Genomic DNA, 22,150 nt, shown 5'->3' with positions numbered 1-22,150 from the left:
TTCCACGTGGCCGAATTTCGCTGCTCCCTGCTCCTGTAGGCAATGTTCACGCGACGGTTGGACAAGGAAGTCATCGAAATTTCGAAACGTCGATCTTTCGAGCTCCCCAACTTTTGCAGCGGTCAGTGAGTGCAGTTGTCGGCTCTGACCACGAAGCCGCTGACCAGAGGAAACTTCCTTGAACCCTTGACAACAAGAAATACATACCTTGCTGCAACGTCCGAGACGGCGGTAGACATTCACGCGCGGTGGTCAAGGGGACAGATCAAAAGCTAGTTTCGGCAGCGCATTGGCAGACGCCTAGGCGAGCCTAAACAATGGTCATACACCTTTACCGAACTGTCAAGCGCGAAATCGATCACCTCAGGCAAACTTATTCATACGTGGGCACGAATAACCAAATTTTTTCTCTCTCTCTCTCTTTCTTGACCGGCACGGTGAATACGTAGAGTCCTCGTAATCCCCGGGTAGCAACAAACGCTTCGTCACCTGGATCCGAGAGCTGAAATCAGACTATACAAGCCGGTTCAGCTCCCAGCACCTCAAGAATCCCGGCCACACATCGACAGCCCTGCTCAAATCTTAAGCGTCAAGCTCGATCACCGGGCGTTCTCTTGACCACGTTAAGGCATCACAAGACTCCGCAACCGCACGGTACAAAAGCCGAGAATTCGGGCCGAAGTATTAGGTCGGTGGGCGCCCTGAGACACATGACCGCGGAGGGTCATGGCCTACAGAGATCGGCCTTGACCACACGCTTTCAATGTCCAACAGGGCTAGCTGGTTATATATCGAGCGTCGGCAAACACCACAAACCACGGTTCCCCGTGCGACGAACCACCTCTGCGGTGCGTAGGCAAAAGCGGGCGTATATTTGAGTGGAAAGACCAGATCCGTCGTCGTACGGTCGTCCCCCCTTGGAAAGACATTTCTCAAGGTCGTCTCGAGAGTCGTCCTTCCCCCCGCCGAGGGACCGCCTGCGATGCCCCCGATGCGGGGGCCGCGTGCGGTGCTTTGCAATTCGAAAGAGGAAGGACGTCGACTTAGCAATACCAGGCGTGATCGAGTGCTGCCGATAGATCTTGTTCTCGCCCCTAATCTCGAGGCGTTTCTTGCGGGAAAGGAAAGAAGAGGAGGAAGGTCGGTGGGAAAAGAAGGTGGCAGCTTAGTTTCGCCGAGGGTAGTAGCACTTGATGCCTTGTCTCTGCTTTCGCTCACTCCTCCTTCTCGTCTCTCTTTCTTCTTCTTTTTTTTTCTTTAGAATCAGGACGTTTCCGACTGCTTTCACTGGAATTTCTTTTTCTATCGTCCCACGGCGGCCCAGGCTTTTGAAATTCGCGGACCTGTCCCCAGACGCGCGTTTTCACCGGTCGCGTTCTCCCATGTGCCGCCGTTTCTGCGCCCAAGCGCACCGATGGAAATGGTGGACGTCTGCGTGCTTATGATGCTCGTCTCGTCTCGTCTTGGCTAGTTTTGTGCCCCCGGCGCCCACGCGCTTGGCGTCGTTCCGACGGCCGTCTCGTGATCGGTGGATTTATGTGTTGCGAGGCGATTACACGCGGAAAAGGGACCTCGTTATCGATTCACGGCGACCGATGCTGTCCGGTGGATGCCAGCAGCCGATCCGGATTGTTGCTAAGTTATGGCGTCGCCGGAGTGATATTAATAATAACGCGCACTCTTAGCACCGGAGCCGAGATGTCACGCCGGTATCTCCGCGCGTTTACGGACACGGCTGTTGTCCGCCACCCGTAGGGAAGGTGTGTGTGTGTGGGGGGGGGGGGGGGGTGACATGACAACGTTTGGCCGAACATTAGCGCAGAGCGAATATTTCATGGTGCAAGTCTTGCATTTCTCTACCATACAACACCGCTGGAGGCAGAAAAACATTCGTTCGAACGCCGTCTGTCGCGCAGAAAAGCATGCGCTTCTGCTTTAATAAGGCACCAATCTCCCCAGTGTCGTCTGCTTGCCTACCACGGGCATTTCCAGACGGTTTTGTAGGTGCCGGCAAAAAACCTGCACTGTCGGGTTTTAAGAAGCACCCTGTACTCCTCGAGCAAGTTATACAGAAATCGTGTCGTCTGTTCCTGTCTCCACTTGCATTCCAGACGAAAAAAAAAGGGGGGAGGGGGAAGAAGAAAGGGACTTATTTTTGGCAACTTCTGACGCACCACGGCTGAACCAACGACATCCTGCGACTTCCACGAGCGCTTACTGATTGGCGTGGATGGTTTGCCTCGCGAAGGAAGGTCGTGTAGGCTAAAGTTTTGACTTTAGGCTGCAATCCCTTGAGTACCAGCCCCGCGATAAGCAAAGTCAAGACCAGCGCACATGACAGTGTTTAGCATATTGTGCAGCATAATATTGTGGTCTATGGACCATAATAGACCGATTCTGTTATGGTCTAATATTGCCTATGAACCATAGTGGACAAAGGAAGTAGGTTTCATTGTTATCGAATTTAGCCTATGGAAGGGAAGCGCAGTCAAGGACGGCAGAAGTCTAGGTGGGGTGATGAAATTAAGAAATTCGCAGGCGCTGGGTGGAATCGGCTGGCGTAGGAGAGGGGTAATTTGAGATCACAGGGATGCCAACTGCCTTCGTCCTCCAGTAGATATAAAATAGGCTGATGGTGATGATGACGACACGGCCGAAGATGTAAGCCAATAAAAAGGCGATGCTGTCTACAAGAAATTTGTAGACAATCGATGGAACGTCTGCACCCAAATTTGCGAGGGTGCAGTGAAGAGCTCAGGGTTAATTTTGATGAAAGTATGGGGTCCTCTAAAGTAGGCCTATAAATTCTAAGTACTTTCTTGTTTTTTGCATTCGGCTGCTACCGGGAATTCTCAAGACGGCCGTCACCATTTTGAATCGAACACGCAATTTCGTTTTCAAGAGCAGCTCTTTCCTAATTCGAAAATGCGCTTCGCCGGGTTGCTCATTAGCCAAGCTAACATCGGCGCCTGTCGTTATTCAAATGAAGGCGATGTGCATGCTAGCACTTGGCTTGTTGATCGCGATTTCACCATGGGAGCCGAATCTACATTTTACATCTATAAACACGCATGAAAAAGAAATGCTCAGATGCGTTGTTTCCTTTTTTTCTTCAGAAATTACATGGGATTATGGTTACGCCACCATGAGCTTGGCAGACTGCCTTGAGGAAAAGCAAAAATATGGTTTTTCTTGCGAACGATACGGGAATAGAAGCGGCTTTTAGATGATATCGCAACCGTAACTGACAATGATCTTCTTTTGCCTGCGGTAACGTCGACAGCGGTTGTTTTTCTCGATGTATATTTATTGTTTAGAACGTATTCTTACGTAATTTTTGTATATATCGTACATAATTTCGCATAATTTGAATACTTCTTTTTTTGTATCTTGAACAACGACAACGTTCATTGTTTGTATTTGTGCAACGTTATGTTCTGTGCCACCCCCTCTCCACGCCTACGCAATGCCCCGTGGTAATTACGTAGAGTGTTAATAAATAATAAATAAATAAACAACTGGGGCCGTATTCTGTAACGGTTCCTTTGGGAACCGGTTCCTTTTGGCTGTTACGTCTGGATTACGTAACTCGGAGAAAGAGTGGAACGGGGCGGCGTGAGGGGAACCAATCAACGAGCGGCGGTCTGCTGGAAGATCACGTCATCATTTTTGTTTGTACTTGGGGGACTGTATAGCAATTAAAGGATGTTGCTGGTTTGATAAAAAAACATTGGTTTCTACAGAACACTTGCAAATATATTTTCAGTAATAAATGTGAGCTTGCGGCGCAGACCGCTACTGGGAGTTGTAAGTTTATTTCTGTTGTTTTCTTATTTAGTCGCTAGGTGGTGTGCCATACGCTATGCAAACAAGTTGCCTCGCTTTGTTTACGTTTTGGACTTGCCAGTTTGCGCGCCGCGGATCCAAAACGATGTCCTCGCAGAAGGTTAGGCTGCTGGGTCCTCATGTTTCAGCGAGGCAACGCGATATACTCGTGTCATTTGTTGAAGAGCACCCCTACCTTGCGAAGGCGTCGTGTGTGCTGGGTCAACAGCTGACGGCGGCGCGCAAGGAGGAGCTCTCGCAGCAAGTGATTGCCTTGCTGCCCGGCAGTGAAAACTGCAGCCCAATGGCGCGGCGTGTGGAAGAAAGACGTGTATAACGTCCGCCGTGATGCAGCCAGGTAAGCACACTCGTTGACGGAGCTTTTGCGCACCATATTCTAACAAACGTGTTAATTACAGAGGAACCGGAGGAGGCAGCCTGCCCGGACCGCGAGGGCGGGCGAGCGCCATCGGAGTCTGCCCGCCGTTCTTTGAGCCCGACGAAGAGGTGAACATCAGGCGCATGGGTTTCAATAGGTCAACGCCAAGTCGACGTGCTGTCGCGATTCGCTCAGTCACCGCCGTTATGGCTGATGTGTGGTCGCGCGCTAGTGTTGCCGCTCAGAAGATGGCCCGAGCTTGAGCGGAAATCGTCAAGCTATTTACTATCGCTTGCGTCAAGTAAGGTCGACATTTTTGTTTAATACCTTTCATCAGTATTTCAGTCTACTAATTCAAACATTAGGGGGGTTAATAGAGTTGATTTTCTGGTCGGAGCCGGCGAAATGTCTGAGGTTGTATTTAGTGTGACGAGCATCGAGTGATTATTACAGAGTTTGAAACGAACAAAAGTGTGTGGTCCGGATGATATCCCTACATCATTCCTTATAAATTGCTCGGGCATCTTTGTACTTCTGTCGCTTATTTCAAAATTTCTTAAATAACAGCGTTGTTCCTGGTGATTGGAAACTAGCGCGAGTGGTGCCAATTCATAAGAGTGGACAGAGGAACAGAGTTGAGAATTACGGACCAGTATCCTTAACTAGCATTTTATGTATGTAAGGTTATGGCACATGTGTATACCTGCATCATGTCTCATCTTGATAACAATAACCTTCTTCATCCTAGTCAGCATGGGTTTCGGCAGGGTTTTTCGTGTACGACACAATTGGTTGCATTCACTCATGAGCTAGTCTCAGCAGTCGACAAGAAACAAATTGTTGATTGTATATTTCTGTATTTCAAAAAAGCTTTTGACGTCGTTACGCATAGTCTACTGATCGCTAAACTTTGACTTTACAAATTGGTTGAGAAGGTTATCGCATGTATTGCCGAGTATCTTCGCTCAAGACAGATGTCTGTGGCTCTCAACGGATGTTCCTCTGAATACGTACATGTGACTTCTGGGGTTCCCCAGAAGTCACATTCATGGCACCACTTCAGGCATTACATCATCATTTACAGCATGGTTTCCAAAAAGGATTTTCTTGCGAAACCTAACTACTAGAATTCACGTCAGACTTACGCTTTCATATGAACAGTAATAAACAAATTGACTGCATCTTTTTGGATTTCTCGAAAGCATTCGATCGTGTAGCCCATAGTCACCCGATATCAAAGCTCTCAGCAATTAAACTCAACTCACTAACCCTATCATGGATTCGCAATTTTCTTACTAATCGCGAACAGTTCACTGTTGTTGCTAACTTTTCCTCTGGCCTCTTTGACGTCACCTCTGGTGTACCTCAAGGCAGTTTACTTGGGCCTCTTCTCTTTTTAATTTACATTAACGACTTGCCGAACAATATATCATCTTCTGTACGATTATTATTTCACAGATTTGTTCACACAGTTGGCCTAACCTTATCAAACCTGAAAGAAGCATCCTCGACGTCACAACGACTGAACAATCAGTTCAGCTACACCCGAATTTATGGCAACACACAACGCTTTTAATTTTTCAACTTTGCCCCGTGCGGTCCGTTTATGGAACGCACTACCAGATACCATTGCATGCCAATCTAAACACACTGCATTTCGCAATCTGCTAAGCAATCAATATGCCGTTTCAATCGTCTAAACACGTCATGTCTTTTGTAATTTACTTGCATTTTTTTCTACAAGTTAAAGAATTTCAGCGCTCCCAATTTTTTTACAATACTTACTACTGTATAACATGTAAAAACGTTTACAATGTTATTATGCTATTATGTTGTTGTTTACCATTTATTGTTATTGCTCTACATATTGTATTTGCTAATATATTAATTTTCCATGTTCTGTGTGCACTCCTTTCATTATGCTGATGTTTATTTCTTTCCCGATTCAATACTAATATGTTACCGTATTTCCCCCTTACACTATGCCTTCTCGAAGGCCTGTGAGGTACACGTAAATAAATGAATCAATATTTAGAATGTTTGCAGATGACTGTATATAAGGTCATCAACAGCGAATCTGACCAACAAGCACTACAATATGATTTGGATTTGATTGCCACATGGTGTGAAAAATGGAAAATGTCACTGAATGAGCAAAGGAGTGTCCACGTCACCTTTACCGGGAAGCGCTCATATGACAGCAATCGTAACACTATAAATAATGCTACTCTTGAACAGGTGTCAGAATATAAATACTTAGGTGTATTTTTTTCTGCTGATCTAAGGTGGAACAGACACGTTACTCATGTTAGGAACAAGACTGTCGGAGCATTAGGTTTCTTGAAACGTATCTTTAGTAGCTTGCCACAGAAACTTAGGGAGCAACTGTATTTCACACATGTGCGCAGTACACTAGAGTATGCGTGTGTTTGCTGGGATCCATATACTACAGAACTTGTAGATAAACGAGAAAAAGTGCAGAACAGGGCAGTTCGGTTTGTCCTTGGCAATTATGACAGGATGCTTAGCCTGACAGAAAGCAAAAAGACATTAAATTGGCATCTTCTCGAACACCGTCGCCGAAACCTCAGATTAAAATTTCTTCATAACATATACCACTCTAATGCGGGGATAGCCAGGTAATTGTATTTTCAGCCGCCCACATGTTTCTCAAAGGCGAGATCACAAATTAAAAATATGTGAGATTCCTTTTGACGCTCTATTGCATGAATTATGAAAAGTCATTTTTTCAGCTTTCATTATTGATTGAATGAGCAAACACGACTGTAATAATAAAGATAAAGCTTTGTGCCAAATATGGCACACCATGAAGATGGCTGAGCGCTCTTGCAGCCATGGGCGGAAAACAAACCTTCACGGACGGTGGTCTTTTTAGTGCGATGTGGGGAATGAAATGAAACAGTTGTTTGCTGCGTTCAGGCACAGATGAATGTTGCACTTCCTCTATCTTACCAACGACTTGTTTGTGCAAGGTGGCCGCTTACATCTTTGTTTCTTCTCGTCAAATTCTGGCCATTGGCCGACTTGGTCAGATCGGTCGTCTTTGGGTGGCATTGCGGCCGCTGGTCCCTGTGCTTTTTTGACTTGAACCTGGAATTCGATGTCCTGACTAGAAGTCCTTCCTGGTCGCTAGTTGGGTAGGCACTTGTTATGCGAGGTAAGGCATTCTGCAATTTCTGCTTTTAAATGAGCCAGCGGTAGTACTTGTCTCCTCCTAAGCTGCTCCTGCACCCTCCTGTACAAGACCCATGCTGTTACTACCGATAAGTCTAGCATAGGCGTAAAAATTCGAAAGTGCCATTTCTTCGACCTCTGATATGTATGCAGTAAAGTCCAAACAGTGAGTGCAGCAGGTCAACACCACCCATGTGCCTGTTATGGACCTTTACTACGCTGGGGCAATCAATTTCGCGAAACACCTTGGCGGAGGTAAACCAGCGCTTAGTCTTTTGGACTGGATCTCTCCCAACAAAGCTCGGCAGAAATGTCACTGCGCGGTTATCGTATCAACGCACACACGATAACTCCACGTCATGTATCGCGTTTGTGAGTGCCTCTGAAGCACCACGTCCTTTACATTTCAGTTCCTTTTCGCTTTTCAGGCGGCTGTTTGGTAGACAATTCGCCCTTACCGTACCGATCGTCAAAATTCCATCTTGTGATAGAGTGACCTGCAACTTCGGGCTATTGAACAGATGGCAGCACGTTACCATATTTTGTATTTCAAGTTCATACTGTGCCAATATGGCACACACCGATTTCGGTTTCTCTGCTGTAGTTGCAGGCAAAATTGAGAAAACTAGTAACTGCCTTGAATTGACGAGACCAAAAAATATGCCAAAATAATTTTTCTATGCTTCTGCGGTCGAAATTTTCAGAGAAAAAAAAAACAATTGCTCGTGTTTGCCCCCTCCAAGTTTCACGTTGCATCCCAAAATCTACTTCACCTCTGCTTTGCGTATCGCTCAAGAGATGGCAGCACTTGCTCATAATAAGTGCGCATAACTATGAGATTTACTCTGATGGTATCACATTCTCAACTGGGAATCTCACACAAGCGAAAAAGAATGGTAACTGGTATGTGCCAAATATGGGACGCCATGCAATAGAAGGTTAAAAGCGACGCTTTCCGCTACTCTTTCTATGTTCGTACTATAAGAGATTGAAATACTCTACCACCTGACACTGTCTGTATTTGTTCAAATGATGATTTCTTCCATGCTTTATGAATGTAATTTTGAGTGTTCATTTATATGAGTTGTACCCTCCCTGCTGTAATGCCTGAATGGCGAAGCAGGTACCCAGTGAATAAAATAAAGAAATGCTTCATTGTCATGATTTTGTTTATATTGTGTTATAGCGTAGTTGCACCTTGTTAAGCAGCAATTACGAGCATTATGTGAAATCATGCGTGCAAGAAATGCAATGTTGAAGCAACTCTTGAGTTTAAACAAAGCAGTAGTAAGCATGAGTGTCTGCTATGTAAAGAAATCCTGCTCCAAAAAGTGCTTGGCATGTCTCGTTTGTTGCTATACGTTTCAATATGTGCTATACAGATTGCTTTGAACGACATTTCAGTTGCTGTGCAACTTGTGCTGTGCTTGTGTGTCACACATGAACAGACACCTTCAGCTTTGGAACAATGCATACTGCACAGTAAAATAGGCATCGCAAAGCAATATTCAACTATGCAAGATTGGTTGCCATTCACCTTGGAAATAACCTTTATTTAAAGAAAATTCCCTGGCAAGACAATATTCAAAAGCACAGTGAACAAAGCAAAGGAGTAACATAATGGCACATGGCTATTTGTCACTGCATGTGTATCTGTCATGCTCAACATAGACAAATCATGTGCTTTTCACTACCGCAGTATGCAGCATACTACGATTAGCCACATGTGAGCACACGCAATGTGTTATGTTGAAGTGCACGGCCTATTTACTTCATGAAAAGAAAAATAAAACATGTTCCACCAGCACATGTCTCCGCCTCATTTGCCAGCGAATGCGCCGGCGCACACTTTGCAGGTAGGCAATGCGCAAATTTCTGGGCAGCCGAAACACACCAACTATGGATTCGCGCACCGCACGGCCTCATTGAAACAAAGCTCGAGAAGGCTGTACAGGGTGCGCCTGCGGTGGCACCTGTACTTGAAGCGGCACTTGTGCCTGGGCTGGCCGCTGTGCGCTGTCGTCATGTGCACCGTCATCATCTGGGTCGTCTGGCAGAGGCACGCCTGCTGCAAGGCAGAGGTTATGCAGCGCTGCACAAGCTGCAACAATAGTGGCTGCTTTCTGAGGCGAGTAGTGGAGCACCCGATACATCTGCAGGCATCGGAAGCGGCTCTTGACGACTCCTATGTACCGCTCAACGGCATTTCGCATTGATGCGTGTGCCTCATTATAGCGCCCCTCTGCCGTGAGGCGATTTGGGTGACCAGGCACAGGAGTCATGATCCATGGCGCTAGCCGGTACCCAGAGTCCCCTGTAAAGTGTTGCATGTTAGTGAACGAAATGGATACATTAAGGCGCAATGCAAGAACACAGTCTACGCCAGGGCCCTTTTACAACAGGAGCGGGTCTTGGATTTATTGTTGCAATATCTATCAAACATTGACCTTCCCGGAAAGTTGTAAAGAAAGTTCAACTCATTTTAAAGAAAAGCCCTATTTCACCTGTTGTCTTGGCTGCAAATCTCTATCTCAGGTTAAGTTGGACATGTAATATTTATTTCATACTCGTGGTTTTCTGCTCCGTTCATCCCATTTGCCCCTCCCTAAATGTACATCTTCCACTAAAACTTATTAGCTCTTCTCTCTTCAGAAGTATTATTTTATGAAACACTTCTAAGGTCTACTCTCGAATATGCTGCCAGTATCTGGGATCCTTGCTCTACCTTTCGTACCTCTTCTCATGAAGGTACCCAAAATCGAGCTACCCGTTTGATCCTTTCTAATCACTCCAGCACCACATGTCGCTGCAACTAAAAAAATCACACACATTGCGACACAAAGCAAAATAGCGCAACTTGCACCATTCTACAATATATACTACACCGATCACTAACGTCGATGCCGAAAGTTTCACGCATGCTTATTCCTTTGTTCCAAGGACAGGGACCAGGTCCCCGAGTCCATTGTCACCAACCCTTTTCCACCATGCTTGTAAACTGCCATTTCGACGTGTTCTGTAGAATTCCACCCCTGCCTGTAGCGCTCCACTTGGCATTCAGTGTATTGAAATTAATAAATAAACAGCATAACATGTCAGCTGTTGTATACATGCTGGTACAAATATCTGCCTTTTAAGAGAGACTTGTTTCTCTCGATAGTCGCTGCAGGTTCATTAGGTACCGCTGCATTCACAACACATTTCTAGCAAATCACGCTTTCTTAAAGTTTGCTAGGATGCAAAACTATTTGACTGTGTATGTTTTACATGTGGAAGAAGCACTGCTACTTCAGGTGCACTTACCAAGCAAGACTTCTCCATGAAGTAACAGGCCACGAGTGAGGCGGCGGCGAAATGTAGAATGCCTCCAGACGAATGAATCGTGGCACGATCCCGGAAACCGTGGGTCAATTTCCAGGATATTCAGCTTCGCGTCGCACACCTCATAAGGGAAAGCAAAGAGAAGGTGTCAGTGCCACTGCAACAAATATGTGGCACAACCTTTTGCTTACAACACTACTTGCCAAACAGTTACTGTTCAGTCAGTGAACACAATTACAGAAAAGGAGATATCAATATACGCACTAGGCAGTTGAACTAATGATCAGCATGATAACAGTGTCATCTTAACCTACAAATGCAATGTTGGCATGTGTTCACATGCTCATGTATGGCGTGCGGTAACAACACAATGCGCAAAATAATTCTTTTGGTTTCTTCCGTCCATATTGTATAAGATTCTGCTAAAGAGTGAACCTATGTTTTTTTTTTTTTTTTTTTCAGACAAAGTGCCTATTACAAGCGAAAGAACGCGGAAACAGCATGTGCCGTATTGACAGCTAGAGCAAATGGGTGTCCACACATTCTCATTCTCCCTCACACCATTTTCATTGATGGGATGCTCCTTTTCGCGTTTACAGTCTGTTGGCCACAATGCTTTAGTTTTACGTCGAATAAGAATCACAAGGGCTCGTCTTCTGTTAGGATCGCTCGCAGACGAAGACTCCCTTCACTGCTACGGCGTCTATTCCGGTTTAAGTCGCGCGTAATGTGTTTACATTGTAGCATCGAAAAGGCTATTCAACTGTGATTGGAGAGCACTGAAAAAGTGCGGCCGTGTTCTATGCAAAGATCAAAGTCGTCATTACACATACAACACAAACGCTACTTTCTCTAATAGGAACGCAAGTATTGCCGGCAATTGATGAAAAATAACGAAACGAAGTTTTTTACAACGTGCACTCGCGCAAACACATATCGAAAATATTTGTCAATGAACAATACTCACGACCATGCAGTTGAGGGTGTAATACCCTTTACGGCTCCAGTACGATTCCGTTTCGCCGGGGCCGAGCTTCTTAGGGCGAACGATGGCTATCAGACTCCCGTCCACACATCCTAGAACTCCTGGAATTTTTCCACGGCTAAGAAAGCCTTCCTTGACGGCGGCTTTCTGTTGCGCCGTGGATGGGAATCTAACCCATCCTTTTTCCTTGCCCGCAACCGTAATGGCCTTGGCGACAGCTGTAATGATCCGGCTGACCGAAGGCTACGACAGTGCAATCGCTTCTTCATTCCCGACGCACTGTTGAAAGCTCCCGGTGGCAAAAAACCGCAGCGCGCACAGCACTTTCATCGTAGTGTCGACACCACGCAATCTTTGAGGTCCGAGATGTCCTTCCAGCTCATCGCAAAGACGTCGCACTATGTCTTTGGAGAGACTAAAATGCCTTCGAAACTCTTCTTCGGCCATGCGGAACGCGTCGCGTCGTTGCCTCTCGTCGCGTCGTTGTCTTTCGGCACTCGCCAGCAGCACAACCAAGGGAGCCGCCATTGCCGTCTCTGTCTCGTCTCGTCTAGGTGCCGGCTCGTCAGCTGGCGCGAGATTAGCCGGCAGCCGCGGTTGCCCTAGCAACCCTCGACATCATGCTCGCCTCCGCGCGCGACTCTCAAACGAACCACTTCTCCGCGGTTCCGCTCCTAGCAGGGAACCGGTTCCTTTCCAGAAGATTGGCAACCTGTGTGACGTCATCAAAATTTGTCGTCCCGCCCACCAGGGATGACGACATCGAAGCGCCGACCAATGGCAACAGCCGAAAGGAACCGGTTCCCAAAGGAACCGCTACAGAATACGGCCCCTGGTTTCTAATTTTCTGCAAGAAAAGGTAACGCAATGCTATTACCCGCTGACGATGCCGTCATAGTTGGCTGAGATGCAGGTTATACAAGTTTTACAGACTTCCCAACAAGGACCTTGTGGCTCGGTTTATTAACATTATAAACATCTTGATAACGCTCACCTGCATACACAAACACAAATATATATATATAGAACTTGAGTGGTGCTACAAGGTAAACAGAACAAGTATTTAATTTCGACAGTTTCGATCGGTGGACCGATCTTCATCAGGGTTTACAAAGAAATGGCAGTTCGGCCGTGGTAGGGAAGACACCAGACCGGTTGCCCGGTCGTTCTTACATACATCAAACCGAGAGGAACAGTTGTGACAGTGATTGATTTTCGGCGCCTTGGCAGATTTACAGCGGCCCTTGGCAGCTATGCAGGGCAATATATATATATATATATATATATATATATATATATATATATATATATATATATATATATATATATATATATATATATATATATATAGGGCCCATATTTCACGAAAATTCCCAAATATATATTACACTATTCATCTCCACGGCACCTTAAATGTGGCGTCCTTTCGTTACGTCTGTGATTCTACTGTGATTTACTATGGTTCAAATGTTCAACTGACTCATGTTGCGAGATATTGCATTACCGGGGGCCACTCGTTTCAGGCCACCAAACGCCTGAAGTCAAAGAAGATCGAGGTTTCAGAGAGAGCCATCGCTTTACATTTAAGAGAGAGAGAGAAAATAAAGAAGTCTTCAGCAGGCTGGTGTCCGTGTCACGTCCGTAACACACTCGCTCCCGCAAATCGAAAGTTACAGCACCCGGTTCGCGCCACCCTAAACGCCACGATCTCGTGCCAGCAGCGGGCCACATACCGACACGCCTCGAGGAGACGAGGCAGGGTGCCGATACCACCTCGTTTAAACCACGCCATTACCACTACAACTACGCAAGGACGAGTCAGCGAAGGAGGGCGAGGGAGAGAGAGAGAGAAGGGGTTGGGAAACTATAACTTCTGCAAAGATAAAGAGCAGAGCTTCTGCAACGCAGAGCGCCTCGCAGCGGCAGAAAGGAGAACGTCCGAGGAGCCGGCTGGCCGGCGTCAACGTCTCGTGGCGCCGCGTAGTGAGAGAGGAGAGCGATAAGCCGAAACGTCCCTTTGTGTTTTACGATCCGGGGGGAGGTGGCACTCGAATAAGCACCACCGAGGTGGCGCGGTTCCGTCTCCGGACCCGCGTTTCATTGCCAACTTAGTCGCCAGGGGAAAGGGCGTTCGCGTTTCTTTTACAACCCGCGAGGAAGGGCGCGATTCGGGTTCTAGATTAGCCCAGGGTCGGAAGGGAAAGAGGTCCGCGGAGAGGGACGGTCAGTGGCGTCTCTGTTTAGGCATGCGCTTCCGTCTGTGCGCGTGCAAACGCGTGTGTATATAAGTGTGCATATCGAAGTGGGAACGGACGTCACATAGCTACACTGAAGCGCCGTATGCAGACGATACGTGGACGAGCATTTTTGTGTTTTAACGCGATAGCGTTAAGGAGCTCGTGTCGCAGAAAAGCCGGTGTCGTCGGCGTCGGGTGTCGGCGGCGGCGGCGTTGACCGTGAGCGATAAATCACGGCAGGCGCTTCATAAATAAAAAGCAACTTCCAAGATTGGCCCGGTGGGAATCGAACCCAGGTCTCCGGAGTGTGAGACGGAGACGCTACCACTCAGCCACGAGTTCGATGCTTCCAAGCGGTGCAAACGCGCCTCTAGTGAATGCGGTGTTGCCTTCGAAACGAGCCGTGGAAAGTTATACTGCGGTGTATATCGGTAATTATGAACATGTAACGTACAGAAGTCACAATTACACGAGTTGCGAAGTGCGTTTCCGCTGCATTTCTTCTGCGCTTTCCGCACACGCAGAGCCATCTTGCGGCAAACACAGAAGACCCCCTCCTCTCAATGTACGGCGCTGCCCCGACAGGAGGCGCGCCGCGCGCGCATTGGGACCGCTGCCAGGCGCGTCGCGGGACTCCCTCTCCCCTGACGACGCTTCGCCGTGCTTCCGGTTTAGATTACTATCTATCTCTCTGCCCGTGCCGATCACGACGTTTGGCTGGCGTAGATCGTTTCCCCTCCGAGACACCGAGTTCTTTGGTTCGTTTCGTTCGCTCAGGCGCACGTTTCGTTGCCGCGCCCAACGCTGCGTTGCTCGACGCTCACCGCGTGATAGGTGGGCGCTAAGTCCGATGCGGGGCGCATCGTAAGTGATTGCTGTGCCGTAGCGCATTGTCTTATACCCCTTGGCGGGTCGACGGGAACGCTGTCGCGTCCCACTCTTGAAGGCGAAGCTTAAGCGTCCTCCAATTTTTTGTTTCGGGATTTTGTCTCTCGCGCTGCTACGCGTGCGTTCTTTTTTTTTTCTTCTTTTTGCAATTGGCACGATTGATTAAGATATTGGCACAAATAGGTGGTGACAGTCACTCATTTTCGCGAAAAAAAAAGGAACCTTCATATCTATGTCGCAGGTCATCACAGGGTGAAAAGGAACATACTATTCGATTATATAAACACAACAAACACTAAGGGCACAAAATTGCTCATCCGAAAGAAAATAACTCGGCTTAACGCGTCCCGAACACTACTTATATACTTGAAACAGAAAGTGTCACCAGAGAGGAAAATTCACGCTTATCGCTGCTGCTTCAATACGAAACAGAAATACAACATACACTCTTACAAAAAGCTTGCGCCCTTTCGGTCTTATCTTGTCCCACAACAATACCAATCATGTGCATTGCTTGCGCTTCATTCTTGAAAGCTCTGCGCTCGGTACATTCCTGTCGAGAACGCTATGTAACTCCGATAACGCGCATGCCGTTCGTGACCCAATAGCAACAGGCGTGCAGCTTTAAAGGAAGGAAATGCGGGCAAGATTGATGACGATTACTGTTGTGGCACAATTATATAATTTGGAAAGATTGGATGCGCTTTGTAGACGATCACAAGGAAGAAGACGGGACAGGCGCAACGGCAGGAAGTACTGACGATACCCGACATGACCGCTGGTGCTTGGCATGATGAAGGGAGAACACGAAAGGAAGAGCCCGATGTAGAAGAAGTGCAGTTTAGCAGAATGCGTTTTCGGGCAAGTTGGTTCCTTGTATTTGGTAAGTTTGGATGCGCTTTGCAGACGATCACAAGGAAGAAGACGGGACAGGCGCAAGTCCCGCCAGCGCCTGTCCCGTCTTCTTCCTTGTCATCGTCTACAAAGCGCATCCAATCTTTCCAAATACGATGAACCAACTTGCCCAACAACGCATTCTGCTAAACTACAACTATATAAGGCCCCAAGAAGTGCAAACTTTCTTTGAGAGAGTACACCCGCGAGCAAAGCTATACAGACCAGATATTGCGCGACAAAACTAATTTTTCTCCGTTGTCTGCGAACGAAACTTGAAATTAAAGATTGCAGTCCAAACTTGGCATTACGAATTTCCTAGTGCACTCGTCAGTTTCCGTTTATGCGTGTTAATTACGTTGAAATTCTGTTTTTTTTTCGGCGACCCTGCGGTCCGTATACTTTTGTTCACGGGTGTACAATACGTCGTATACTGTCACGAAACAGAAACTCTGCACACTTATTTAGTATTTGCAGGCAATGCATTTGGCTTTGGAAAATTATTTTAGAGTAACAACCGCACGTTTTTAAAGAGCAGCCGTTGGTGACGGTCTCAACACAGGCTCAACACGGTCTCAACACGGTCTCAACATGGGTTCAACAAGGTTTCAACACGGGTTCAACACGGGCCGCGGGTTCTTTTTGCTCATCGGTGCACGCAGACTCCCTTTACGGTGGGAGCGGACTGGTCAGAGCGACGCCTCTTAAGATCGCACACAAAGTATTGCTGTGGTACAGATCGTGAACCGTTGAAGACGCAGACAAGATCAGAACAACACGGTTTATTCGTAACCAATCAGAATGCATCAGAATTATGCAGTTGGGGTCCTACAACTCAAAATGAGTTGCGGAAGGTGTCCCTGTGTCACGCAGTGTTGAGCAGATAATCCGCACAACGAAATCGGATGGCTGAGGGTGTACACAGCGACAATTCGGTATTATACCATGGGTAGAACACAAAGAGAAACGAGTTATTCAAAATATTGTCGAGAATATAGAAAGAGAGCTGCATAAAAAATGTGTATATGATAAAAAAGAAAAAAAAATTCCGCAGACACACTTAAAACTGCTTACGTGCGAAAGCATCATAAAATTGTACACCTCGGAACGCCTTGAATGCGCTCCTTTTATGCACTCTTGACGTGACATCACTTCCTTCCCATTGGTTGCGCCGTCACGTGCCCAAAGACGTATGCACTAGGCCACAGCTTTAGTCAGCCACACATATTGGCACATGTTTTTTTAATTACGTGTGCGTAATTATGTCATACAAGGTGTTGGTCTATAACTAACATTAGCATTAGCAGAAGTAATAAAGTTAGTGTGGTGATAAAGTGCGGTGTAATAAAGTTAGTGCGGCATTAGTAGAAGTAATAAAGTTAGTGTGGTGACCTCTGGGAAGAACTACTGGATCCATAAAAAGCTGAATGATCGGCACAGAAAAAAATTACAAAATTACTTTTGGATAAATTTGGAATGAGTTTCTTCCTAAGTAACCAATAAGAAAGTGGGCTGAGAATTTTATTGGCCTTCTTATAGGCTTTTTTATGATATATGCTCTTGTAAGCGCGTTTGCGTCGTCTGCGTATATAGGCCACACTCTTCTAGCAAGTAAGCACCACAACTTCAACTTCCTTCTTTTTTTCTGAGTGAATGAAGATGATGCAGTAACTTTATGTTAATACAACTTCATAAAATAAAAAGTTTTAGTCCTGCCACGTTGCCGTGTTATTAGCACCATAATACGTGGCAATTAATCTAGGTCTACAATATCCGAATTGATCTAAAGACAAGGCTCATTTCTCAGTCAAAACACTGTTTACAGCACGTTCTCTAATATTTCACGTTAGCTGCGCCATCTACGGACCGTTACCAGTGCATATGCGCTCGACCAGACTTCGCTTCTTTCATTTCTTTCTTTTTGTTCCGCATTACGAATAAGAAAGACTTCTGCGACAGATTTGCCTTGAGCGCGATGATAGAAGCGCGTGACGGTCATTTCACGGTTCGGTGCACGCCTAGCGCTTCGTCGCCATCGCAAGTAGCAGACGACTTCTTTCAAAACGAAGCCGTCGGTAAGTAGCAGACGAGTTCTCCCAGAAAGTAGTCGTCTGCTTTTCGAGCCTCCGCGAAACGGCCACCCCGCCTCCCATTTTGTCTCCCCCGCCATTCCCGCCATTTCTTTATTCATCCTACCTCCGCTCCATTTTTCTTTAACCCTTCTGCGCGTAACCAAGGAAACCACGGCGTGACGAACGTGAGTGGCCCCCCTGTCGCGATGTCACCGGCTTGGTATCCTCCTTCCATACTAAGCAGCCCCAGAGTAGGCACTTCTTTAAATGCTTCTCGACGTCTCCCAAAGAAAAAAAAAAAGAAGAAAAGAAACAGACGATAAATTCGTACGGCATTTAACGCTTGACAAAAACGCTTACGCACGTTTGCTCGGAGAGCCAAGCGTGTCACGTGAGGCGTAGGAGCAGACGACAAGCGCCGCTTCGTCTGGGCGTGTCCTGTACGTCAACTGCTCGAAAACAGACGACTGCAGCGGCACTGGCCATCGGAGGCCGTTTAATAACAACTTTCACGCCAGCGAAGAAGGAGGTAGAGGAAAACCTGAGATGGGTTGTTTGCGTGGACGAGTTTGAAAGCGGAGAAAGTAAATCCTATAGTGGCTTTTTTTTTTTTTTTCGTCCTGCAGCTTCCGCTGTACGCCTGACTGTCTCTCGCTGTTCGTTTTCGAATGCCCATTGTGTTCAACGGATGTCCTGTCGCCTGCTTCCACCTTACGCATAAGGCTTTGCTCCTGTTTTTTTTTCGGCTTTTTTTTGTTTTTTTTCCAACGTTGCCGGTAGCCATTCAGCCGTGAAAGTCACTCACTTTCGTGGAAATAGAGCCCTGAAAAAGAGACATCGGGCTTTCCCAGAATCGCAACACCTCTTTTACCTTCCCTCTTGAGAGCGTCGCTGTTTTCTCCCTCGCTCGCTTCGGTCCCACACGCGCGGTCGTAGACCTGGACAACAGGGGCACTTGTTCGGCATCACGTTCCGTGCACTGAACCTAACAACCCACACTGACTACACTTGACAGTGCGACGACAGTGTACTTACACACCACACCGATCAGTGCGTTAGCAGCCTGCTCAACACCAAGCTGTTGTAATGCAATTAGCCGTTTTTAATCTATCTATCTATCTATCTATCTATCTATCTATCTATCTATCTATCTATCTATCTATCTATCTATCTATCTATCTATCTATCTGTCTGTCTGTCTGTCTGTCTGTCTGTCTGTCTGTCTGTCTGTCTGTCTGTCTGTCTGTCTGTCTGTCTGTCTGTCTGTCTGTCTATCTATCTATCTATCTATCTATCTATCTATCTATCTATCTATCTATCTATCTATCTATCTATCTATCTATCTATCTATCTATCTATCTATCTATCTATCTATCTATCTATCTATCCATCTGCTTACGCCGACCCAGTGGCCCACGTCTTCTATACAGCTTAAGCCACTATAGGTATTTGCTCGTGGTCGTGATGCCGTCGGACCGTTCCATCGTCGTCGTTCTATATTCGTGATCTCATTCTCGTCACGTCGCTGCCATCGCGCCTTCAGCGTCGACCCAGTTACTCAAGTTATCTAACAGCTTTGGGCACTAGGCATATGCACATGCTCGCGGTGCCTTCGTGGTCGTCGCATTGTCGTCCTCGCAGCTTCGTAATGCGACTCTCGTCGTGCCGTCATCTCTACGCCATCGTCGTCACACGTCGGCATCCGTTCGTCGCGACGCCTCCGCGGTGACGCAGTCTGTCTATCGCCATCGCTCCAACTGCGTGATCCGAGTCTCGCCATTGTGCCGTCGTCGACGCGCCATCCTCTTCGTTGTGCCGTCGTCTTCCAGTTGTCGTGCATTCGTTGTCATATACCGTCGCCGTCATTACGTCGTGTTGGCTCCATCGTCGGCACTCTAACTACACTACGTCGTCCAAATCTCTTAATGCCGCCGTCGTCACGCCTACCATCGTCCCACCATCGTCCCACCATTGTCCTCGTTCCCGTCCTTGTCACGCTGTCGTTTTACCATCACGACCACTTACCCGCCGTGGTTGCTCAGTGGCTATGGTGTTGGGCTGCTGACCACGAGGTGGCGGGATCGAATCCCGGCCACGGCGGCCGCATTTCGATGGCGGCCAAATGCGAAAACACCCGTGTACTTAGATTTAGGTGCACGTTAAAGAACCCCAGGTGGTCGAAATTTTCCGGAGTCCTGCACTACGGCGTGCCTCATAATCAGAAAGTGGTTTCGGCACGTAAAACCCCACAATTTAATTTTTTTTTTCACGACCACTTCAGTAACGTCGTCCCTTTGTCACTGTGCCATCGTCGTCGTTACCGCCTTCGTCGTTCCATCGACGTCACCATACTTCGTCGTCCTATCGTAATCGTGCGGTCATCGTTCGGTAGGGACAATGCCACGTTTGACACGCTATCGTCGTCATTGCTTCGTCGTCGCACGAGCGTCACGTGTTCCTTTTCCTAACGCCTCCGCGATGCAGTTGCGGTCCTTCTGTCGCCGTCGTGCGGGCTTTGCGATACAGTCGTTGTCACGCCACTGTCGTTGCACACTCGCCATCCGATTGCCCTCGTACCGTCGTCGTGCAATCTGAACCATACTGTCGCAGTACAACGCGGACAGCAGACAGACGTTCTTCAAGAACCGCAGGACCACTTGATGATGATGATGATGATGATGTCCTTGATGAGTTTGGCGCTTACCCACTCACGGGGATTGGCCAAGAGTCGGGCAGACTTTGCTTATGTTCAAAAACAAACAGGGCAGATACCCGTCTTCTTCATCCTCGCCGAATCTCACTGACCCACTAGACGAAGTCCGTTAATGTCCCTATCTTCGTTGTAGTCTGCATAGAATACACGCGTCAATACCATTGTCGTAACTCTAACTACGTCATCATCCGACTTCCGTCATGGGGTCGTCGCCATACCGGTCCTCATCACGCTGTTAATTGTTTCGCCATCGTACTCGCTTCGGTGACGACGTGCGTCACCCCATTGTCGCCATACTGCTTCGTCGCTCCAGTCGCCAACGCTTTTTGCTGGACTTGACGATTATATCCCGCAGAGGGCAGTCACCGCTAGACAGCGGTCTTGGAAGTTGGCGTCCGCTGCTCTTCACTGACCCTGACGTCACTATATCACAGCTTCCTTCTGTGCATGGCGTCCAAGTCTGCGTTTGTTCAGACAAGTAAACCGGCCAATCTGGCCGCCATCCTTCGCAAAATAAAAAGCCACACAGCGACGCCACAATGAGACCTTACGCATGACCGTGGTGACACGCTGAATCCGCGCGCATACAGGACAAACATAGCTGGAACCCATCGCAGCTAGTGCGAGTTAAACCATGCGACCACTGGCGCCTCCTGCCTCCTTGTGATTCGACCACTCCAGATATGCACGATTCATACTATACATCCAGTACACCTTTTTTTTTCACTTATAGATAGCGGTTTAGTGGCTGTGACGTTCGCTGTGCAAGTTCGATTACCGGACTGGCGGCCGCATACAGATGGCAGTGCAATGCAAAACGGTTCGTGAATTCGTTAGGGCTCTGGGAACGAGTTGAAAAAAGGCTTTTAGTACGCAAGAACCTGCTTCCTATAGGACGTTTGCTTTCCCTAATAATACGTCCAACATCGTGACTGGCCGAACCCTGCTCACGGACAATTCTGCCGCAAGAACATTTCTTTTCTTTTTGCCAGCTTGTATGGGCCTTCGTTATTAATATTACCGGGCATATTCCCTGCCATTTCTTTCGTTATAGGTAAGATAGTGCATGGAGGAACCGTTCTGGCCAGCAGTTTTTGTGCACCAAAGAATGTTCGAACCCAAGTCGTCGCACTTTAAGCGTTAGAAGGTGAATATAAACGTGTATTGCGGGGCATGACGTTAGCAGCACCTGCTCGTATATTTGTTACCCACGAAAATGGTCCACATACGTCCGCGTGTACGAAGCAGGGTTCGTTTATCGGGAAGAAACTGCTCGCAATAATCCTTCCTAAGTAAAAAAAAAGAAAGCATAAGAATTGTACTCAGTGAAGGAAAGTGTGGCAGTAAACACAACACACGAATTTGGACACACAAATATATATATATATATGTATATATATATATATATATATATATATATATATATATATATATATATATATATATATATATATATATATATATATATATATATATATATATATATATATATATATATATATATATAGAGAGAGAGAGAGAGAGAGAGAGAGAGAGACAGACAGACTTTGTATTAGAGAAAAATTTACAACGAGGAGGCGGGGTTCTATTATGGGCACTGTCAAATTCTGCCACGTTGTCGAATCCCACCGTGCTGCTGTT

The 22,150-nt window shown here is 47.0% G+C and overlaps 1 protein-coding gene and 2 long non-coding RNA genes across 4 annotated transcripts in view; 2 read left to right on the top strand and 1 right to left on the bottom strand.

Annotated features, from left to right (window-relative positions):
* The window catches only part of LOC135912881 (uncharacterized), a 180,272-nt gene that overhangs the window by 110,045 nt on the left and 48,077 nt on the right, over positions 1 to 22,150 (top strand). The window lies entirely within an intron of this gene.
* LOC135912954 (uncharacterized) lies at positions 3,755 to 9,208 on the top strand. The gene is made up of 2 exons (XR_010567833.2): positions 3,755 to 4,183; positions 4,245 to 9,208. It is a non-coding gene; the product is annotated as an uncharacterized lncRNA (long non-coding RNA).
* On the bottom strand, positions 8,932 to 12,476 carry LOC135912953 (uncharacterized). The gene is made up of 3 exons (XR_010567832.2): positions 11,688 to 12,476; positions 10,703 to 10,841; positions 8,932 to 9,713 (listed from the first exon to the last, which is right to left on the bottom strand). It is a non-coding gene; the product is annotated as an uncharacterized lncRNA (long non-coding RNA).

This window comes from Dermacentor albipictus, chromosome 8 (genome assembly GCF_038994185.2).
Source record: "Dermacentor albipictus isolate Rhodes 1998 colony chromosome 8, USDA_Dalb.pri_finalv2, whole genome shotgun sequence".
In the NCBI taxonomy this organism is placed as follows: Eukaryota; Metazoa; Arthropoda; class Arachnida; order Ixodida; family Ixodidae; genus Dermacentor; species Dermacentor albipictus.
The sequence above is the reverse complement of the archived record's forward strand: the minus strand, read 5'-3'. Positions and strand labels throughout refer to the sequence as shown.